The sequence below is a fragment of the Atractosteus spatula genome, unplaced genomic scaffold (assembly GCF_055471065.1).
Source record: "Atractosteus spatula isolate fAtrSpa1 unplaced genomic scaffold, fAtrSpa1.hap1 Scaffold_105, whole genome shotgun sequence".
NCBI classification, from domain to species: Eukaryota; Metazoa; Chordata; class Actinopteri; order Semionotiformes; family Lepisosteidae; genus Atractosteus; species Atractosteus spatula.
The window spans coordinates 1-21,483 of NW_028296659.1; the positions used below are offsets into that span (position 1 = coordinate 1).

At 61.3% G+C, this 21,483-nt stretch overlaps 10 non-coding genes across 10 annotated transcripts; all 10 read right to left on the reverse strand.

Moving 5' to 3' along the window:
* Positions 1-787: 787 nt before the first annotated feature.
* On the reverse strand, positions 788-970 carry LOC148809893 (U2 spliceosomal RNA). Its single transcript, XR_016087085.1, has one exon. It is a non-coding gene; the product is annotated as a U2 spliceosomal RNA (small nuclear RNA).
* Positions 971-7,174: 6,204 nt separating this feature from the next.
* LOC148809894 (U2 spliceosomal RNA) lies at positions 7,175-7,365 on the reverse strand. The gene has a single exon (XR_016087042.1). It is a non-coding gene; the product is annotated as a U2 spliceosomal RNA (small nuclear RNA).
* A 785-nt stretch (positions 7,366-8,150) lies between these two features.
* On the reverse strand, positions 8,151-8,341 carry LOC148809895 (U2 spliceosomal RNA). Its single transcript, XR_016087097.1, has one exon. It is a non-coding gene; the product is annotated as a U2 spliceosomal RNA (small nuclear RNA).
* Positions 8,342-9,132: 791 nt separating this feature from the next.
* LOC148809896 (U2 spliceosomal RNA) lies at positions 9,133-9,323 on the reverse strand. Its single transcript, XR_016087108.1, has one exon. It is a non-coding gene; the product is annotated as a U2 spliceosomal RNA (small nuclear RNA).
* Positions 9,324-10,114: 791 nt separating this feature from the next.
* On the reverse strand, positions 10,115-10,305 carry LOC148809897 (U2 spliceosomal RNA). Its single transcript, XR_016087119.1, has one exon. It is a non-coding gene; the product is annotated as a U2 spliceosomal RNA (small nuclear RNA).
* Positions 10,306-11,092: 787 nt separating this feature from the next.
* LOC148809898 (U2 spliceosomal RNA) lies at positions 11,093-11,278 on the reverse strand. Its single transcript, XR_016087084.1, has one exon. It is a non-coding gene; the product is annotated as a U2 spliceosomal RNA (small nuclear RNA).
* Positions 11,279-17,480: 6,202 nt separating this feature from the next.
* On the reverse strand, positions 17,481-17,671 carry LOC148809899 (U2 spliceosomal RNA). Its single transcript, XR_016087130.1, has one exon. It is a non-coding gene; the product is annotated as a U2 spliceosomal RNA (small nuclear RNA).
* Positions 17,672-18,458: 787 nt separating this feature from the next.
* Positions 18,459-18,649, reverse strand: LOC148809900 (U2 spliceosomal RNA). Its single transcript, XR_016087048.1, has one exon. It is a non-coding gene; the product is annotated as a U2 spliceosomal RNA (small nuclear RNA).
* Positions 18,650-19,434: 785 nt separating this feature from the next.
* LOC148809901 (U2 spliceosomal RNA) lies at positions 19,435-19,625 on the reverse strand. Its single transcript, XR_016087059.1, has one exon. It is a non-coding gene; the product is annotated as a U2 spliceosomal RNA (small nuclear RNA).
* A 791-nt stretch (positions 19,626-20,416) lies between these two features.
* On the reverse strand, positions 20,417-20,608 carry LOC148809902 (U2 spliceosomal RNA). Its single transcript, XR_016087088.1, has one exon. It is a non-coding gene; the product is annotated as a U2 spliceosomal RNA (small nuclear RNA).
* Positions 20,609-21,483: the final 875 nt, after the last annotated feature.

The window sequence follows — 21,483 nt, forward strand, 5'->3', positions numbered from 1 at the left end:
ATGCCCGACGCCGGCCTTGGGCGGGCGCGCGGGCGTCCGGCTGGCGCGCAGCGGCGCAGGCCGACGCCTCTGGAGCCCGGTCCGCACGCGGCTGCCGGCCGCCCGGACTCCGCTCTCCCCCTCTCTTGCCTGCCTGCTTGCTCGCCTGCCTGCCCGCCAGTCCCGGGCGGGGGCCCTGCTCTTTGATCTCCTGTCAACGGCCCGACAACGACCGCAGCCGCGGGGGGCGCCAGCCGGCCGGCCTCCTTAGCTTAGGCCCCTCCCACCAGCAGCAGCCGTGCCGAGTGAGCTGCAAGCGAAAGCGGACCGTCGGCACCTGCGGGCAGAGGCAAGGGGCAGCGCTCTCTCGGGAGGGACGGGGACACACACACACCTGCCTGCCTGCCGAAAAAAAGAAAGAAAAGGTGTATATACTAAGTTTTTTGGAGGGAAAACGGCCGGCTGTCGAAAGGGGCCCGCCTGCAAGGACGGGGACACACACACACACACACACACACACACACACACACACACACACACACACACAAGCCACGCCTGCCTCCCTGGAAAAAGGAGGAAAAAACTAAGTTTTTTGGAGGGAAAACGCACGGGAGCCGAAAAGGGGGCCGGCCTGCTTGCCGAGAGAGTCGAGGCGCGGGAAAGTGCACGGAGGGAGCACGGGAACGGGGAGGGGGAGAGAGAGAGACACAGAGACACACAGATGGACGAGAGACGAGACCGGAGAGGAAGGAGCTCCGGTCCACCTCGCTTGCTTGCTAGCTACGTCTGTCTTTTCACCGCTGAGAGAAGGTAGTGCACCGTTCCCGGAGGCGCTGCAATACCGGGCCGATGCGTGGAGAGGACGGAGCAAGCTCCTGATCCAGCTCCCTGTTCCAAAAATCCGTTTAATATGTGGTCCCCCGATGGGGGACGTATCAGATATTAAACTGATAAGAACAGATTTTTTTTATATTTTTATTAGAAAAAAGTTCGTTAACAAATCATAAAACAGTCCCACACCAACACCCCCCTAATGTCCCGTGCACAAATCCTTCCAGCGCTCTTTTGCTGCGGCAAACCCCCATCTATGAATGTCCCACTGGACCCTCCTGGCCACCTCCTCCTTCACCCTCCGCAGGATCCCAAAAGCAGGCTTCTCCACGCCGTGCTTCACCAGGTCTGTCCGGGCATCCCAGATGAAGGCCTTGACCAGGCTGACCAGTAGCCACAGCAGGAATTTCCGGTTCCGGCCCCGGATGCCGGCGATCCCTCTCAGGACGGACGCTTGCGTGATGGGGGAATCGGGGCTTACCTGTGCAAAGAGGGTCCCGCACGATCTCCACACCCTCTGGGCGAAGGCACACTCCCAGAAGACGTGACCCACCGTCTCTTCGCCCGCGCAGCCGTGTCGCGGGCACAGGCTCTGTCTGGAGAGCCCGTGCGCATGCATGACGGCCCTGACCGTCAGCCGACCCCACACGCAGAGCCAGTTCAGGTCCTTCAGCTTGTTATCCAGCCCCTCCGGCTGGACCCGCTGCCAGATGATCCGGGACACACCCGGGATCGCCGGCCGTTCTTCCGCCTTCACCATCCTGTACATGGTCCTGTGATTCAAACAGTTCGTCCCTTCCCTGATCCCCGGGTGTGCCCGCAGCCACCGCACTGCGTGGCGGTAGTGCAGCGGGAGCCGCTCTGCTTTGGGGGTCGTGTTGGTCCAGACCGTCAGGTGCCGCATGCTCGCCGCCAGCCAGAGACTGACAAACCGGCTGCACAGGTGGGCCGGGTTGTCGTGCAGGACCGTGCACAGGCTCGCTATGAAGGCGCAGTCCAACTTCGCCGGGAAGTCCAAGATCCCCCGACCCCCATCGGCCAGGGGTCTGTACATATCACACCTCTTCACCCGTTCGTAGGTGTGACCCCAGACGAAGTTGAAGATGCTCCTCACCAGATCTCTCCGCTTCCGGACCGGCAGGGGGTACACTACCGCCAGGTGGAGAAGCAGAGGCAGGACTTCCGCCTTCAGTACCAGCGCCTTCCCGATCCAGGTTAGCGATCGTTGCTGCCACAGGCCTAGCTTCCGGTTGACTTTCCGGAACCCGGCCTCCCAGTTGACACCTCCAGGATCTGTGGAGTGAAAGCTCACCCCCAGGATCTTCAGCGGCCCAGTCGTCCGTGACAGACCGCCAAAGTCCCGCGGCTCGCTCGGCCAGGTCCCGAAGACCTTCACTAAGCTCTTGGCCCTGTTCAGTCGGGCGCCGGTACCTCTTGAGAAATCCTCGACAATGCTGAGCGCCCTCCCCAGGCCGCCTTCAGAGCCCAGGAAGAGCGTGACGTCGTCTGCATATGCCGCGATCTTCGCCATCTGCCCTCCTCCACCTGGCACCAGGATCCCATCCACTCCCGGATCCCTCCTGAGCTGGTCCAGGAGGATCTCTAGGAAAAGCACATACAGCAGGGGCGAGAGAGGACAGCCCTGTCGCACACCACACCGCACTGGAATATGCCCGCCCAACGCTCCGTTGACGCATACCCGGGATGCCACCCCGTTGTACAAGGTCCGGACCCACCTGACAAACCCGTCCGGCAGACCCTTCCTCTTCAGGAGTACCCACAGAATCTCGTGATGGACCCGGTCAAAGGCCTTGGTCTGGTCGAGGCTCACCAGCAGGAGCGGCAGGCCTCTATCTTCCACCCACGCGATGACGTCGCGGATCAGCTGCAGGGTCCAGCTGATCTTGCGGCCTGCCACACCACACGTCTGGTCAGCCTGCACCAAGGCCGGCATCACTGTTCTCAGGCGGCCGCCCAGCACCCTGGCCAAGATCTTATAGTCAGTGCACAGGAGCTGGATTGGCCGCCAATTCCCCAGGTCTGCCTTGTCACCTCCCTTATGGACGAGGGAGATGACACCGATCTTCATGGTGGCACCGAGCCCATCACGATCCAGCACCTCGTTGAATACCTGCACCAAGAGCGGCTCCAGCTGGTCAAAAAAGGTGAGGTAAAACTCGGTCGGTAGACCGTCTATGCCAGGGACAGTGCCCTTCTTCATCCCCATCAGGGCAGATCGGATCTCTGCCCCTGACACTGCCCCGCCCAGAGCAGCGGGGTCGTCTACCGCCGGCTCCACTCCGTCCAGGAGCCTGCTCCTGATACCGGCGTCGGTCTCCTTCTCATCAAACAGGGTGCTGTAATATTCTGTGGCACACTCCAACATCCCGGGTATGGAAGTGGCTACAGACCCGTCCGTCCTCCGAACGCCGTCAAAGAAGCCTCGCTCTTGTTGCTTCCTCACGGCGCCGAAGAACTGGGACGAGCAGCTTTCGTCATTCTCCCTCCAGACTCCACGGAGCCTGAAAAGAAAGTCCTTAGCCCACTGCAGCCACTTACCCCTAAGCAGGCTCTTGATGTGGGCGATCTTCTCCCCCTCGTAAGCGCCCCCTTGGTTCAGCTGCGCATACAGTGCCTCGAGCTCCTCCTGGAGCTTGGTGCACTGGCGGTCCTCCAAACTGCGGCGGATCCTGCAGTACTTCTTCGTCACCACCGCGATGGTGCGCTTGCAGGACTCCCACCAGTGCACCGCCGAACTGAAGGCGTCCCTCCTCTCCGCACATGCCCGCAGCACTGTAGCGATCTTCCTCTGGTATCTCGCCTCCTGCAGGACTTGCCTGTTCAGCTTCCAGTATCCGGCCTGGAAACGAGGGTCCTCAACACCAAAGGAAGCCGTCAGCATGTGATGGTCGGAAAACCAAGTAGGGGTCGCTTGCCTGCTTAGGGTCGTCCAGTTCGCCGAAGTGAAGACATAATCCAGCCGCCTGAAGGTCCCCCTTCCGTTGTCCCAGGTGTGATGTGCGACATTCTGAAATCCGTCCCGCAGGCCAAAATCTGCAATCAGAGACCGTAACCCATGGGCACCCTCACCTTGTGAGTCCCCCAGGTCGATGTTAAAATCCCCGCCGATGATCAGCTCTCTGTTTGTGTACAGCAGGGGTTCCAGATCTTTCAGGAAGGAGCCCTGCTGCCGCCGGTCCGCCGGGACATACACACCGATCAGCCGGGTCCGCACCCCGTGCCGGGTCCCGTCGACCACCAGCAGGCGCCCGGGGACCACAGAGCTGACCACCTGTGCCGCAAACCCTGGGGAACCACACAGGATGCCCACGCCAGAGGAGTTCACCCCCCCAACGCTCCACCACGAGGGCCCCTTTGTCCACTCCTTCTGGTAAGCGAGCACATCGTCGTGGTCTTTCAGATGGGCCTCCTGCAAAAAGCAAATATCCAAAAGCCTTTGGGACAAATATCGGAAAACTCCAGCTCGTTTCTCCCGGTTCCGCAGACCCCTCACATTGGCCGTGGCCACTGTGAAGGTCATGGCTGCTCCGGGGGGCTGTCACTCTCCATACCGTCGCTGGAGCTAGAGCTGAGTGGATGCTCTGCCCCTGCTGCACTGACCGAACTGTCGGTGTCTGTCCCCTCGATGTAGGTGACCGAAGGGACTGGGCTCACGCCCACCTCCATGTCAGAGACGGGGTCGGGCCCGGGATCGAGAACAAATCCGGGGCTGGGACCGAGGCCGGGGTCGGGGCCCCGGTCAGGGTGGGGGTCGGGGTCGGGGTCGGGGGGAGGGGGGTCGGGAGAGGGGTTGGGGCTGGAGCCCGGGTCAGGGTCAGGCCGGCGCGAGTACTCGCGGTCCGGGGTGTCGACCTGGCACGTCACCACAGGGCTCCCCTCACCTGAAAGGCACTGCGCTACAGAGAAGGGGCCCCGTGCCACGACTCTGTCTCCCTGCCCAGGGGGGAGGGAGCCTGCGGTGTCCCCCAGCTCCTGGCCGTCCTGCGTTGACGCTGGCGCTGCCCCCTCCTCCATCTCCTCCTGGTCTGCCATCGCCTCCCGGTCTGCCATCACCTCCTGCTCTGGCGCCGTCACCAGAGCTGCTACCGTCTCCGGGACGAGCTCCGCCTCCCCGTAGTACTCCCTGGATGTCTTCTTCTTCTTGTCGCCCGTCTCCATCTGTCCCTTGCCAGCCTGCGACCGCTTCCTAGGCTTCTTCCTCAACACGGGCATGTGGTGCATCTCCTCCTCCTCCTCACCTGCCCCCCGCGCTGCGGTTGGTCCTGCGTCTGCTCGGGCGGGGGGGGGGGCCTTCACCACATCCGCCCAGCTCCCGACCACCCCGTCTTCGACCCGAGATGGTCCCTCCTGCGGATCGTCGCCGTCCTCCTCATGCTGCCTCCCCTTCCCCTTCCCTTTCCGTCTCGGCCGCACCACCACCGTCCATCCGGCATCCTTCCCGGCTCCCCCAGGGACCGCTCCACCACCATCCAGATGTTCGTCCTCGGTGTCCCCAGCCTCACTGCCGTCCGACTCCGTTTCTCCCACCGCCAGGCCGGATCCGTCATGGACAGCTCTGGCATACTCGGCGTTCCTAAGGAGGCAGTTGCGATACAAATGGCCAGTGTTGCCACACAAGGAACACTCTTTAACGGGGCAGTTCCGGGCCTGATGACCCCGCCGGTGGCACTTCCCACACTCCGCCGCGTTACACTCGGCCTCCCGGTGCCCGGACTCCCGACACTTCCGACAGAACGGCGGCTGATTCCCGTAGAACAAGTACCCCCTACCTGGACCAATGGCGAAAGTGGCAGGCGGGTGGGCGAAACCATCCTTACTTCTGTCGTCTGGCCTCAGCTCAACGTGATACTGCCTCTTCCCGGTCCAGACCTTGTAAGGGTCCATGATGATACGAGGGGGGTCCAACACGTCGACGTAACGACGGAGGAAGGTCGTGACGTCACTATCGGGAACAAAGGGGTCAAACATGTGCAGAATCACTGACCTTTCATTGTTGCTCTGGAGCCCCAGACACACGTAATTCTCCAGCCTGCCACTTTCCTTAGCCTTCATGATCTTCTCGGAAGCACTGCGATGTCCTTTCTCCTCCACGAACGAGAGATCCATATAGCGCTGCGCCCGATTCCCCTGCAAGCACTTGATATCCGCCACGTCCAAACCCAGGATCCCAAAAAGGATCTCCTCTTCGAAGACGTCCCTCCCCGGCATCTCTCCATCCGGCTTCCAGATGAAGCGGATGGTCTTCCGGATCTTGGGACCCTCCTCAGCCGTCCTCGCCGCCCCGGGATCCGCAGCCATCGTTCCGCAGCCTTTGCGGCTGCCGAAGCAGCCTTCTCACCAAAACCGAAGTCTTCTGGTGTCCAAGCGTCCAATCCAGGAAACGAAAATCCGAAGCGCAGTCCAGGCCAATCCAAAGTCCAAATCCGGCAAATCCAGCAGCGTAGTCTCCTCCAGGCGGTGTCCTCTCCGGTCTTCTCTCCCCGGTCTTTTGGTGTTACCTCAGCCGCGGGCCTGCCACGTACTAAGGATCGCAGCCAAAAGGCCGAGAAGCGATGCCCGACGCCGGCCTTGGGCGGGCGCGCGGGCGTCCGGCTGGCGCGCAGCGGCGCAGGCCGACGCCTCTGGAGCCCGGTCCGCACGCGGCTGCCGGCCGCCCGGACTCCGCTCTCCCCCTCTCTTGCCTGCCTGCTTGCTCGCCTGCCTGCCCGCCAGTCCCGGGCGGGGGCCCTGCTCTTTGATCTCCTGTCAACGGCCCGACAACGACCGCAGCCGCGGGGGGCGCCAGCCGGCCGGCCTCCTTAGCTTAGGCCCCTCCCACCAGCAGCAGCCGTGCCGAGTGAGCTGCAAGCGAAAGCGGACCGTCGGCACCTGCGGGCAGAGGCAAGGGGCAGCGCTCTCTCGGGAGGGACGGGGACACACACACACCTGCCTGCCTGCCGAAAAAAAGAAAGAAAAGGTGTATATACTAAGTTTTTTGGAGGGAAAACGGCCGGCTGTCGAAAGGGGCCCGCCTGCAAGGACGGGGACACACACACACACACACACACACACACACACACACACACACACACACACACACACAAGCCACGCCTGCCTCCCTGGAAAAAGGAGGAAAAAACTAAGTTTTTTGGAGGGAAAACGCACGGGAGCCGAAAAGGGGGCCGGCCTGCTTGCCGAGAGAGTCGAGGCGCGGGAAAGTGCACGGAGGGAGCACGGGAACGGGGAGGGGGAGAGAGAGAGACACAGAGACACACAGATGGACGAGAGACGAGACCGGAGAGGAAGGAGCTCCGGTCCACCTCGCTTGCTTGCTAGCTACGTCTGTCTTTTCACCGCTGAGAGAAGGTAGTGCACCGTTCCCGGAGGCGCTGCAATACCGGGCCGATGCGTGGAGAGGACGGAGCAAGCTCCTGATCCAGCTCCCTGTTCCAAAAATCCGTTTAATATGTGGTCCCCCGATGGGGGACGTATCAGATATTAAACTGATAAGAACAGATACTACACTTGATCTTAGCCAAAAGGCCGAGAAGCGATGCCCGACGCCGGCCTTGGGCGGGCGCGCGGGCGTCCGGCTGGCGCGCAGCGGCGCAGGCCGACGCCTCTGGAGCCCGGTCCGCACGCGGCTGCCGGCCGCCCGGACTCCGCTCTCCCCCTCTCTTGCCTGCCTGCTTGCTCGCCTGCCTGCCCGCCAGTCCCGGGCGGGGGCCCTGCTCTTTGATCTCCTGTCAACGGCCCGACAACGACCGCAGCCGCGGGGGGCGCCAGCCGGCCGGCCTCCTTAGCTTAGGCCCCTCCCACCAGCAGCAGCCGTGCCGAGTGAGCTGCAAGCGAAAGCGGACCGTCGGCACCTGCGGGCAGAGGCAAGGGGCAGCGCTCTCTCGGGAGGGACGGGGACACACACACACCTGCCTGCCTGCCGAAAAAAAGAAAGAAAAGGTGTATATACTAAGTTTTTTGGAGGGAAAACGGCCGGCTGTCGAAAGGGGCCCGCCTGCAAGGACGGGGACACACACACACACACACACACACACACACACACACACACACACACACACACAAGCCACGCCTGCCTCCCTGGAAAAAGGAGGAAAAAACTAAGTTTTTTGGAGGGAAAACGCACGGGAGCCGAAAAGGGGGCCGGCCTGCTTGCCGAGAGAGTCGAGGCGCGGGAAAGTGCACGGAGGGAGCACGGGAACGGGGAGGGGGAGAGAGAGAGACACAGAGACACACAGATGGACGAGAGACGAGACCGGAGAGGAAGGAGCTCCGGTCCACCTCGCTTGCTTGCTAGCTACGTCTGTCTTTTCACCGCTGAGAGAAGGTAGTGCACCGTTCCCGGAGGCGCTGCAATACCGGGCCGATGCGTGGAGAGGACGGAGCAAGCTCCTGATCCAGCTCCCTGTTCCAAAAATCCGTTTAATATGTGGTCCCCCGATGGGGGACGTATCAGATATTAAACTGATAAGAACAGATACTACACTTGATCTTAGCCAAAAGGCCGAGAAGCGATGCCCGACGCCGGCCTTGGGCGGGCGCGCGGGCGTCCGGCTGGCGCGCAGCGGCGCAGGCCGACGCCTCTGGAGCCCGGTCCGCACGCGGCTGCCGGCCGCCCGGACTCCGCTCTCCCCCTCTCTTGCCTGCCTGCTTGCTCGCCTGCCTGCCCGCCAGTCCCGGGCGGGGGCCCTGCTCTTTGATCTCCTGTCAACGGCCCGACAACGACCGCAGCCGCGGGGGGCGCCAGCCGGCCGGCCTCCTTAGCTTAGGCCCCTCCCACCAGCAGCAGCCGTGCCGAGTGAGCTGCAAGCGAAAGCGGACCGTCGGCACCTGCGGGCAGAGGCAAGGGGCAGCGCTCTCTCGGGAGGGACGGGGACACACACACACCTGCCTGCCTGCCGAAAAAAAGAAAGAAAAGGTGTATATACTAAGTTTTTTGGAGGGAAAACGGCCGGCTGTCGAAAGGGGCCCGCCTGCAAGGACGGGGACACACACACACACACACACACACACACACACACACACACACACACACACACACACACAAGCCACGCCTGCCTCCCTGGAAAAAGGAGGAAAAAACTAAGTTTTTTGGAGGGAAAACGCACGGGAGCCGAAAAGGGGGCCGGCCTGCTTGCCGAGAGAGTCGAGGCGCGGGAAAGTGCACGGAGGGAGCACGGGAACGGGGAGGGGGAGAGAGAGAGACACAGAGACACACAGATGGACGAGAGACGAGACCGGAGAGGAAGGAGCTCCGGTCCACCTCGCTTGCTTGCTAGCTACGTCTGTCTTTTCACCGCTGAGAGAAGGTAGTGCACCGTTCCCGGAGGCGCTGCAATACCGGGCCGATGCGTGGAGAGGACGGAGCAAGCTCCTGATCCAGCTCCCTGTTCCAAAAATCCGTTTAATATGTGGTCCCCCGATGGGGGACGTATCAGATATTAAACTGATAAGAACAGATACTACACTTGATCTTAGCCAAAAGGCCGAGAAGCGATGCCCGACGCCGGCCTTGGGCGGGCGCGCGGGCGTCCGGCTGGCGCGCAGCGGCGCAGGCCGACGCCTCTGGAGCCCGGTCCGCACGCGGCTGCCGGCCGCCCGGACTCCGCTCTCCCCCTCTCTTGCCTGCCTGCTTGCTCGCCTGCCTGCCCGCCAGTCCCGGGCGGGGGCCCTGCTCTTTGATCTCCTGTCAACGGCCCGACAACGACCGCAGCCGCGGGGGGCGCCAGCCGGCCGGCCTCCTTAGCTTAGGCCCCTCCCACCAGCAGCAGCCGTGCCGAGTGAGCTGCAAGCGAAAGCGGACCGTCGGCACCTGCGGGCAGAGGCAAGGGGCAGCGCTCTCTCGGGAGGGACGGGGACACACACACACCTGCCTGCCTGCCGAAAAAAAGAAAGAAAAGGTGTATATACTAAGTTTTTTGGAGGGAAAACGGCCGGCTGTCGAAAGGGGCCCGCCTGCAAGGACGGGGACACACACACACACACACACACACACACACACACACACACACACACACACACACACACAAGCCACGCCTGCCTCCCTGGAAAAAGGAGGAAAAAACTAAGTTTTTTGGAGGGAAAACGCACGGGAGCCGAAAAGGGGGCCGGCCTGCTTGCCGAGAGAGTCGAGGCGCGGGAAAGTGCACGGAGGGAGCACGGGAACGGGGAGGGGGAGAGAGAGAGACACAGAGACACACAGATGGACGAGAGACGAGACCGGAGAGGAAGGAGCTCCGGTCCACCTCGCTTGCTTGCTAGCTACGTCTGTCTTTTCACCGCTGAGAGAAGGTAGTGCACCGTTCCCGGAGGCGCTGCAATACCGGGCCGATGCGTGGAGAGGACGGAGCAAGCTCCTGATCCAGCTCCCTGTTCCAAAAATCCGTTTAATATGTGGTCCCCCGATGGGGGACGTATCAGATATTAAACTGATAAGAACAGATACTACACTTGATCTTAGCCAAAAGGCCGAGAAGCGATGCCCGACGCCGGCCTTGGGCGGGCGCGCGGGCGTCCGGCTGGCGCGCAGCGGCGCAGGCCGACGCCTCTGGAGCCCGGTCCGCACGCGGCTGCCGGCCGCCCGGACTCCGCTCTCCCCCTCTCTTGCCTGCCTGCTTGCTCGCCTGCCTGCCCGCCAGTCCCGGGCGGGGGCCCTGCTCTTTGATCTCCTGTCAACGGCCCGACAACGACCGCAGCCGCGGGGGGCGCCAGCCGGCCGGCCTCCTTAGCTTAGGCCCCTCCCACCAGCAGCAGCCGTGCCGAGTGAGCTGCAAGCGAAAGCGGACCGTCGGCACCTGCGGGCAGAGGCAAGGGGCAGCGCTCTCTCGGGAGGGACGGGGACACACACACACCTGCCTGCCTGCCGAAAAAAAGAAAGAAAAGGTGTATATACTAAGTTTTTTGGAGGGAAAACGGCCGGCTGTCGAAAGGGGCCCGCCTGCAAGGACGGGGACACACACACACACACACACACACACACACACACACACACACACACACACACACAAGCCACGCCTGCCTCCCTGGAAAAAGGAGGAAAAAACTAAGTTTTTTGGAGGGAAAACGCACGGGAGCCGAAAAGGGGGCCGGCCTGCTTGCCGAGAGAGTCGAGGCGCGGGAAAGTGCACGGAGGGAGCACGGGAACGGGGAGGGGGAGAGAGAGAGACACAGAGACACACAGATGGACGAGAGACGAGACCGGAGAGGAAGGAGCTCCGGTCCACCTCGCTTGCTTGCTAGCTACGTCTGTCTTTTCACCGCTGAGAGAAGGTAGTGCACCGTTCCCGGAGGCGCTGCAATACCGGGCCGATGCGTGGAGAGGACGGAGCAAGCTCCTGATCCAGCTCCCTGTTCCAAAAATCCGTTTAATATGTGGTCCCCCGATGGGGGACGTATCAGATATTAAACTGATAAGAACAGATTTTTTTTTTTATATTTTTATTAGAAAAAAGTTCGTTAACAAATCATAAAACAGTCCCACACCAACACCCCCCTAATGTCCCGTGCACAAATCCTTCCAGCGCTCTTTTGCTGCGGCAAACCCCCATCTATGAATGTCCCACTGGACCCTCCTGGCCACCTCCTCCTTCACCCTCCGCAGGATCCCAAAAGCAGGCTTCTCCACGCCGTGCTTCACCAGGTCTGTCCGGGCATCCCAGATGAAGGCCTTGACCAGGCTGACCAGTAGCCACAGCAGGAATTTCCGGTTCCGGCCCCGGATGCCGGCGATCCCTCTCAGGACGGACGCTTGCGTGATGGGGGAATCGGGGCTTACCTGTGCAAAGAGGGTCCCGCACGATCTCCACACCCTCTGGGCGAAGGCACACTCCCAGAAGACGTGACCCACCGTCTCTTCGCCCGCGCAGCCGTGTCGCGGGCACAGGCTCTGTCTGGAGAGCCCGTGCGCATGCATGACGGCCCTGACCGTCAGCCGACCCCACACGCAGAGCCAGTTCAGGTCCTTCAACTTGTTATCCAGCCCCTCCGGCTGGACCCGCTGCCAGATGATCCGGGACACACCCGGGATCGCCGGCCGTTCTTCCGCCTTCACCATCCTGTACATGGTCCTGTGATTCAAACAGTTCGTCCCTTCCTTGATCCCCGGGTGTGCCCGCAGCCACCGCACTGCGTGGCGGTAGTGCAGCGGGAGCCGCTCTGCTTTGGGGGTCGTGTTGGTCCAGACCGTCAGGTGCCGCATGCTCGCCGCCAGCCAGAGACTGACAAACCGGCTGCACAGGTGGGCCGGGTTGTCGTGCAGGACCGTGCACAGGCTCGCTATGAAGGCGCAGTCCAACTTCGCCGGGAAGTCCAAGATCCCCCGACCCCCATCGGCCAGGGGTCTGTACATATCACACCTCTTCACCCGTTCGTAGGTGTGACCCCAGACGAAGTTGAAGATGCTCCTCACCAGATCTCTCCGCTTCCGGACCGGCAGGGGGTACACTACCGCCAGGTGGAGAAGCAGAGGCAGGACTTCCGCCTTCAGTACCAGCGCCTTCCCGATCCAGGTTAGCGATCGTTGCTGCCACAGGCCTAGCTTCCGGTTGACTTTCCGGAACCCGGCCTCCCAGTTGACACCTCCAGGATCTGTGGAGTGAAAGCTCACCCCCAGGATCTTCAGCGGCCCAGTCGTCCGTGACAGACCGCCAAAGTCCCGCGGCTCGCTCGGCCAGGTCCCGAAGACCTTCACTAAGCTCTTGGCCCTGTTCAGTCGGGCGCCGGTACCTCTTGAGAAATCCTCGACAATGCTGAGCGCCCTCCCCAGGCCGCCTTCAGAGCCCAGGAAGAGCGTGACGTCGTCTGCATATGCCGCGATCTTCGCCATCTGCCCTCCTCCACCTGGCACCAGGATCCCATCCACTCCCGGATCCCTCCTGAGCTGGTCCAGGAGGATCTCTAGGAAAAGCACATACAGCAGGGGCGAGAGAGGACAGCCCTGTCGCACACCACACCGCACTGGAATATGCCCGCCCAACGCTCCGTTGACGCATACCCGGGATGCCACCCCGTTGTACAAGGTCCGGACCCACCTGACAAACCCGTCCGGCAGACCCTTCCTCTTCAGGAGTGCCCACAGAATCTCGTGATGGACCCGGTCAAAGGCCTTGGTCTGGTCGAGGCTCACCAGCAGGAGCGGCAGGCCTCTATCTTCCACCCACGCGATGACGTCGCGGATCAGCTGCAGGGTCCAGCTGATCTTGCGGCCTGCCACACCACACGTCTGGTCAGCCTGCACCAAGGCCGGCATCACTGTTCTCAGGCGGCCGCCCAGCACCCTGGCCAAGATCTTATAGTCAGTGCACAGGAGCTGGATTGGCCGCCAATTCCCCAGGTCTGCCTTGTCACCTCCCTTATGGACGAGGGAGATGACACCGATCTTCATGGTGGCACCGAGCCCATCACGATCCAGCACCTCGTTGAATACCTGCACCAAGAGCGGCTCCAGCTGGTCAAAAAAGGTGAGGTAAAACTCGGTCGGTAGACCGTCTATGCCAGGGACAGTGCCCTTCTTCATCCCCATCAGGGCAGATCGGATCTCTGCCCCTGACACTGCCCCGCCCAGAGCAGCGGGGTCGTCTACCGCCGGCTCCACTCCGTCCAGGAGCCTGCTCCTGATACCGGCGTCGGTCTCCTTCTCAGCAAACAGGGTGCTGTAATATTCTGTGGCACACTCCAACATCCCGGGTATGGAAGTGGCTACAGACCCGTCCGTCCTCCGAACGCCGTCAAAGAAGCCTCGCTCTTGTTGCCTCCTCACGGCGCCGAAGAACTGGGACGAGCAGCTTTCGTCATTCTCCCTCCAGACTCCACGGAGCCTGAAAAGAAAGTCCTTAGCCCACTGCAGCCACTTACCCCTAAGCAGGCTCTTGATGTGGGCGATCTTCTCCCCCTCGTAAGCGCCCCCTTGGTTCAGCTGCGCATACAGTGCCTCGAGCTCCTCCTGGAGCTTGGTGCACTGGCGGTCCTCCAAGCTGCGGCGGATCCTGCAGTACTTCTTCGTCACCACCGCGATGGTGCGCTTACAGGACTCCCACCAGTGCACCGCCGAACTGAAGGCGTCCCTCCTCTCCGCACATGCCCTCAGCACTGTAGCGATCTTCCTCTGGTATCTCGCCTCCTGCAGGACTTGCCTGTTCAGCTTCCAGTATCCGGCCTGGAAACGAGGGTCCTCAACACCAAAGGAAGCCGTCAGCATGTGATGGTCGGAAAACCAAGTAGGGGTCGCTTGCCTGCTTAGGGTCGTCCAGTTCGCCGAAGTGAAGACATAATCCAGCCGCCTGAAGGTCCCCCTTCCGTTGTCCCAGGTGTGATGTGCGACATTCTGAAATCCGTCCCGCAGGCCAAAATCTGCAATCAGAGACCGTAACCCATGGGCACCCTCACCTTGTGAGTCCCCCAGGTCGATGTTAAAATCCCCGCCGATGATCAGCTCTCTGTTTGTGTACAGCAGGGGCTCCAGATCTTTCAGGAAGGAGCCCTGCTGCCGCCGGTCCGCCGGGACATACACACCGATCAGCCGGGTCCGCACCCCGTGCCGGGTCCCGTCGACCACCAGCAGGCGCCCGGGGACCACAGAGCTGACCACCTGTGCCGCAAACCCTGGGGAACCACACAGGATGCCCACGCCAGAGGAGTTCACCCCCCCAACGCTCCACCACGAGGGCCCCTTTGTCCACTCCTTCTGGTAAGCGAGCACATCGTCGTGGTCTTTCAGATGGGTCTCCTGCAAAAAGCAAATATCCAAAAGCCTTTGGGACAAATATCGGAAAACTCCAGCTCGTTTCTCCCGGTTCCGCAGACCCCTCACATTAGCCGTGGCCACTGTGAAGGTCATGGCTGCTCCGGGGGGCTGTCACTCTCCATACCGTCGCTGGAGCTAGAGCTGAGTGGATGCTCTGCCCCTGCTGCACTGACCGAACTGTCGGTGTCTGTCCCCTCGATGTAGGTGACCGAAGGGACTGGGCTCACGCCCACCTCCATGTCAGAGACGGGGTCGGGCCCGGGATCGAGAACAAATCCGGGGCTGGGACCGAGGCCGGGGTCGGGGCCCCGGTCAGGGTGGGGGTCGGGGTCGGGATCGGGGGGAGGGGGGTCGGGAGAGGGGTTGGGGCTGGAGCCCGGGTCAGGGTCAGGCCGGCGCGAGTACTCGCGGTCCGGGGTGTCGACCTGGCACGTCACCACAGGGCTCCCCTCACCTGAAAGGCACTGCGCCACAGAGAAGGGGCCCCGTGCCATGACTCTGTCTCCCTGCCCAGGGGGGAGGGAGCCTGCGGTGTCCCCCAGCTCCTGACCGTCCTGCGTTGACGCTGGCGCTGCCCCCTCCTCCATCTCCTCCTGGTCTGCCATCACCTCCCGGTCTGCCATCACCTCCTGCTCTGGCGCCGTCACCAGAGCTGCTACCGTCTCCGGGACGAGCTCCGCCTCCCCGTAGTACTCCCTGGATGTCTTCTTCTTCTTGTCGCCCGTCTCCATCTGTCCCTTGCCAGCCTGCGACCGCTTCCTAGGCTTCTTCCTCAACACAGGCATGTGGTGCATCTCCTCCTCCTCCTCACCTGCCCCCCGTGCTGCGGTTGGTCCTGCGTCTGCTCGGGCGGGGGGGGGGGCCTTCACCACATCCGCCCAGCTCCCGACCACCCCGTCCTCGACCCGAGATGGTCCCTCCTGCGGATCGTCGCCGTCCTCCTCATGCTGCCTCCCCTTCCCCTTCCCTTTCCGTCTCGGCCGCACCACCACCGTCCATCCGGCATCCTTCCCGGCTCCCCCAGGGACCGCTCCACCACCATCCTGATGTTCGTCCTCGGTGTCCCCAGCCTCACTGCCGTCCGACTCCGTTTCTCCCACCGCCAGGCCGGATCCGTCATGGACAGCTCTGGCATACTCGGCGTTCCTAAGGAGGCAGTTGCGATACAAATGGCCAGTGTTGCCACACAAGGAACACTCTTTAACGGGGCAGTTCCGGGCCTGATGACCCCGCCGGTGGCACTTCCCACACTCCGCCGCGTTACACTCGGCCTCCCGGTGCCCGGACTCCCGACACTTCCGACAGAACGGCGGCTGATTCCCGTAGAACAAGTACCCCCTACCTGGACCAATGGCGAAAGTGGCAGGCGGGTGGGCGAAACCATCCTTACTTCTGTCGTCTGGCCTCAGCTCAACGTGATACTGCCTCTTCCCGGTCCAGACCTTGTAGGGGTCCATGATGATACGAGGGGGGTCCAACACGTCGACGTAACGACGGAGGAAGGTCGTGACGTCACTATCGGGAACAAAGGGGTCAAACATGTGCAGAATCACTGACCTTTCATTGTTGCTCTGGAGCCCCAGACACACGTAATTCTCCAGCCTGCCACTTTCCTTAGCCTTCATGATCTTCTCGGAAGCGCCGCGATGTCCTTTCTCCTCCACGAACGAGAGATCCATATAGCGCTGCGCCCGATTCCCCTGCAAGCACTTGATATCCGCCACGTCCAAACCCAGGATCCCAAAAAGGATCTCCTCTTCGAAGACGTCCCTCCCCGGCATCTCTCCATCCGGCTTCCAGATGAAGCGGATGGTCTTCCGGATCTTGGGACCCTCCTCAGCCGTCCTCGCCGCCCCGGGATCCGCAGCCATCGTTCCGCAGCCTTTGCGGCTGCCGAAGCAGCCTTCTCACCAAAACCGAAGTCTTCTGGTGTCCAAGCGTCCAATCCAGGAAACGAAAATCCGAAGCGCAGTCCAGGCCAATCCAAAGTCCAAATCCGGCAAATCCAGCAGCGTAGTCTCCTCCAGGCGGTGTCCTCTCCGGTCTTCTCTCCCCGGTCTTTTGGTGTTACCTCAGCCGCGGGCCTGCCACGTACTAAGGATCGCAGCCAAAAGGCCGAGAAGCGATGCCCGACGCCGGCCTTGGGCGGGCGCGCGGGCGTCCGGCTGGCGCGCAGCGGCGCAGGCCGACGCCTCTGGAGCCCGGTCCGCACGCGGCTGCCGGCCGCCCGGACTCCGCTCTCCCCCTCTCTTGCCTGCCTGCTTGCTCGCCTGCCTGCCCGCCAGTCCCGGGCGGGGGCCCTGCTCTTTGATCTCCTGTCAACGGCCCGACAACGACCGCAGCCGCGGGGGGCGCCAGCCGGCCGGCCTCCTTAGCTTAGGCCCCTCCCACCAGCAGCAGCCGTGCCGAGTGAGCTGCAAGCGAAAGCGGACCGTCGGCACCTGCGGGCAGAGGCAAGGGGCAGCGCTCTCTCGGGAGGGACGGGGACACACACACACCTGCCTGCCTGCCGAAAAAAAGAAAGAAAAGGTGTATATACTAAGTTTTTTGGAGGGAAAACGGCCGGCTGTCGAAAGGGGCCCGCCTGCAAGGACGGGGACACACACACACACACACACACACACACACACACACACACACACACACACACACAAGCCACGCCTGCCTCCCTGGAAAAAGGAGGAAAAAACTAAGTTTTTTGGAGGGAAAACGCACGGGAGCCGAAAAGGGGGCCGGCCTGCTTGCCGAGAGAGTCGAGGCGCGGGAAAGTGCACGGAGGGAGCACGGGAACGGGGAGGGGGAGAGAGAGAGACACAGAGACACACAGATGGACGAGAGACGAGACCGGAGAGGAAGGAGCTCCGGTCCACCTCGCTTGCTTGCTAGCTACGTCTGTCTTTTCACCGCTGAGAGAAGGTAGTGCACCGTTCCCGGAGGCGCTGCAATACCGGGCCGATGCGTGGAGAGGACGGAGCAAGCTCCTGATCCAGCTCCCTGTTCCAAAAATCCGTTTAATATGTGGTCCCCCGATGGGGGACGTATCAGATATTAAACTGATAAGAACAGATACTACACTTGATCTTAGCCAAAAGGCCGAGAAGCGATGCCCGACGCCGGCCTTGGGCGGGCGCGCGGGCGTCCGGCTGGCGCGCAGCGGCGCAGGCCGACGCCTCTGGAGCCCGGTCCGCACGCGGCTGCCGGCCGCCCGGACTCCGCTCTCCCCCTCTCTTGCCTGCCTGCTTGCTCGCCTGCCTGCCCGCCAGTCCCGGGCGGGGGCCCTGCTCTTTGATCTCCTGTCAACGGCCCGACAACGACCGCAGCCGCGGGGGGCGCCAGCCGGCCGGCCTCCTTAGCTTAGGCCCCTCCCACCAGCAGCAGCCGTGCCGAGTGAGCTGCAAGCGAAAGCGGACCGTCGGCACCTGCGGGCAGAGGCAAGGGGCAGCGCTCTCTCGGGAGGGACGGGGACACACACACACCTGCCTGCCTGCCGAAAAAAAGAAAGAAAAGGTGTATATACTAAGTTTTTTGGAGGGAAAACGGCCGGCTGTCGAAAGGGGCCCGCCTGCAAGGACGGGGACACACACACACACACACACACACACACACACACACACACACACACACACACACAAGCCACGCCTGCCTCCCTGGAAAAAGGAGGAAAAAACTAAGTTTTTTGGAGGGAAAACGCACGGGAGCCGAAAAGGGGGCCGGCCTGCTTGCCGAGAGAGTCGAGGCGCGGGAAAGTGCACGGAGGGAGCACGGGAACGGGGAGGGGGAGAGAGAGAGACACAGAGACACACAGATGGACGAGAGACGAGACCGGAGAGGAAGGAGCTCCGGTCCACCTCGCTTGCTTGCTAGCTACGTCTGTCTTTTCACCGCTGAGAGAAGGTAGTGCACCGTTCCCGGAGGCGCTGCAATACCGGGCCGATGCGTGGAGAGGACGGAGCAAGCTCCTGATCCAGCTCCCTGTTCCAAAAATCCGTTTAATATGTGGTCCCCCGATGGGGGACGTATCAGATATTAAACTGATAAGAACAGATACTACACTTGATCTTAGCCAAAAGGCCGAGAAGCGATGCCCGACGCCGGCCTTGGGCGGGCGCGCGGGCGTCCGGCTGGCGCGCAGCGGCGCAGGCCGACGCCTCTGGAGCCCGGTCCGCACGCGGCTGCCGGCCGCCCGGACTCCGCTCTCCCCCTCTCTTGCCTGCCTGCTTGCTCGCCTGCCTGCCCGCCAGTCCCGGGCGGGGGCCCTGCTCTTTGATCTCCTGTCAACGGCCCGACAACGACCGCAGCCGCGGGGGGCGCCAGCCGGCCGGCCTCCTTAGCTTAGGCCCCTCCCACCAGCAGCAGCCGTGCCGAGTGAGCTGCAAGCGAAAGCGGACCGTCGGCACCTGCGGGCAGAGGCAAGGGGCAGCGCTCTCTCGGGAGGGACGGGGACACACACACACCTGCCTGCCTGCCGAAAAAAAGAAAGAAAAGGTGTATATACTAAGTTTTTTGGAGGGAAAACGGCCGGCTGTCGAAAGGGGCCCGCCTGCAAGGACGGGGACACACACACACACACACACACACACACACACACACACACACACACACACACAAGCCACGCCTGCCTCCCTGGAAAAAGGAGGAAAAAACTAAGTTTTTTGGAGGGAAAACGCACGGGAGCCGAAAAGGGGGCCGGCCTGCTTGCCGAGAGAGTCGAGGCGCGGGAAAGTGCACGGAGGGAGCACGGGAACGGGGAGGGGGAGAGAGAGAGACACAGAGACACACAGATGGACGAGAGACGAGACCGGAGAGGAAGGAGCTCCGGTCCACCTCGCTTGCTTGCTAGCTACGTCTGTCTTTTCACCGCTGAGAGAAGGTAGTGCACCGTTCCCGGAGGCGCTGCAATACCGGGCCGATGCGTGGAGAGGACGGAGCAAGCTCCTGATCCAGCTCCCTGTTCCAAAAATCCGTTTAATATGTGGTCCCCCGATGGGGGACGTATCAGATATTAAACTGATAAGAACAGATACTACACTTGATCTTAGCCAAAAGGCCGAGAAGCGATGCCCGACGCCGGCCTTGGGCGGGCGCGCGGGCGTCCGGCTGGCGCGCAGCGGCGCAGGCCGACGCCTCTGGAGCCCGGTCCGCACGCGGCTGCCGGCCGCCCGGACTCCGCTCTCCCCCTCTCTTGCCTGCCTGCTTGCTCGCCTGCCTGCCCGCCAGTCCCGGGCGGGGGCCCTGCTCTTTGATCTCCTGTCAACGGCCCGACAACGACCGCAGCCGCGGGGGGCGCCAGCCGGCCGGCCTCCTTAGCTTAGGCCCCTCCCACCAGCAGCAGCCGTGCCGAGTGAGCTGCAAGCGAAAGCGGACCGTCGGCACCTGCGGGCAGAGGCAAGGGGCAGCGCTCTCTCGGGAGGGACGGGGACACACACACACCTGCCTGCCTGCCGAAAAAAAGAAAGAAAAGGTGTATATACTAAGTTTTTTGGAGGGAAAACGGCCGGCTGTCGAAAGGGGCCCGCCTGCAAGGACGGGGACACACACACACACACACACACACACACACACACACACACACACACACACACACACACAAGCCACGCCTGCCTCCCTGGAAAAAGGAGGAAAAAACTAAGTTTTTTGGAGGGAAAACGCACGGGAGCCGAAAAGGGGGCCGGCCTGCTTGCCGAGAGAGTCGAGGCGCGGGAAAGTGCACGGAGGGAGCACGGGAACGGGGAGGGGGAGAGAGAGAGACACAGAGACACACAGATGGACGAGAGACGAGACCGGAGAGGAAGGAGCTCCGGTCCACCTCGCTTGCTTGCTAGCTACGTCTGTCTTTTCACCGCTGAGAGAAGGTAGTGCACCGTTCCCGGAGGCGCTGCAATACCGGGCCGATGCGTGGAGAGGACGGAGCAAGCTCCTGATCCAGCTCCCTGTTCCAAAAATCCGTTTAATATGTGGTCCCCCGATGGGGGACGTATCAGATATTAAACTGATAAGAACAGATTTTTTTTTTTTTTTTTTTTTTTTATTACAAAATACAAAATACAGCAAACCATAACATCATAAATCCAAAAAAACTCAAAACCTAGAACCCAAATCCCAAAATACCAATCTTAACAAGCATCTATTATCATAATCCCGCCCGTTATGCAAATCAACTTTCCACCCCACTCAAAATAATCTCAAGATGCACTCTGTTAACCTAATCCTCCCCTTTCCATGAAACAAACTCGATTCCCATGAAACCCAAATAACTCGATTCAACAAATAAGTTCGCCTAATCCCAAATTCCACCCCAAACCCCACCAGCACAAATTAATCTCAAAATTACATACATCATCCTTGTCAAAAACCCGCCCCTTATGCAAATAAAGACCAACCCTCCATTCTCAAGCCAGCGCAAAGTATTACACAATTAAACTTTACTCGTCCATTATACCAACTCAAAACAAACTCGGTGTTAAACCTTCCCTTTTGACTCGCACTCAGCCTCCCCACTGTCTGATAAATCAAAAATTATCACTTTTTCCGGCCCAATGTTTTATCAAATCATCCCTTATCAAAAAACATTCCTCTCTCGTTCTCCCTGTTATCCTATAACTAACCGGCAGCGTCCCATCCGACATAAATTCAATACAGCAACCCTTGTATTTCCCTTGCAGAACTTCTACTGCAGCCGCACATTTTGATCGATTATCCGCAAGCCACTGCTGCCATGCTGGATGCACATCAAACGATACACGCGCACACCCAGCAACTACTCCTGAATCTAAAGGTTGACCCTTTTGTACAACCTCTACCTTCTGCACATTTAATTGACCCTCAGTCCCCCCCTCTCCCTTCGGCTTCCCCTTCACTGACACCTCCTTTGTTTCCACACTAGTCTCTCCCTTCGGCTTCCCCTTCGCTACTACCTC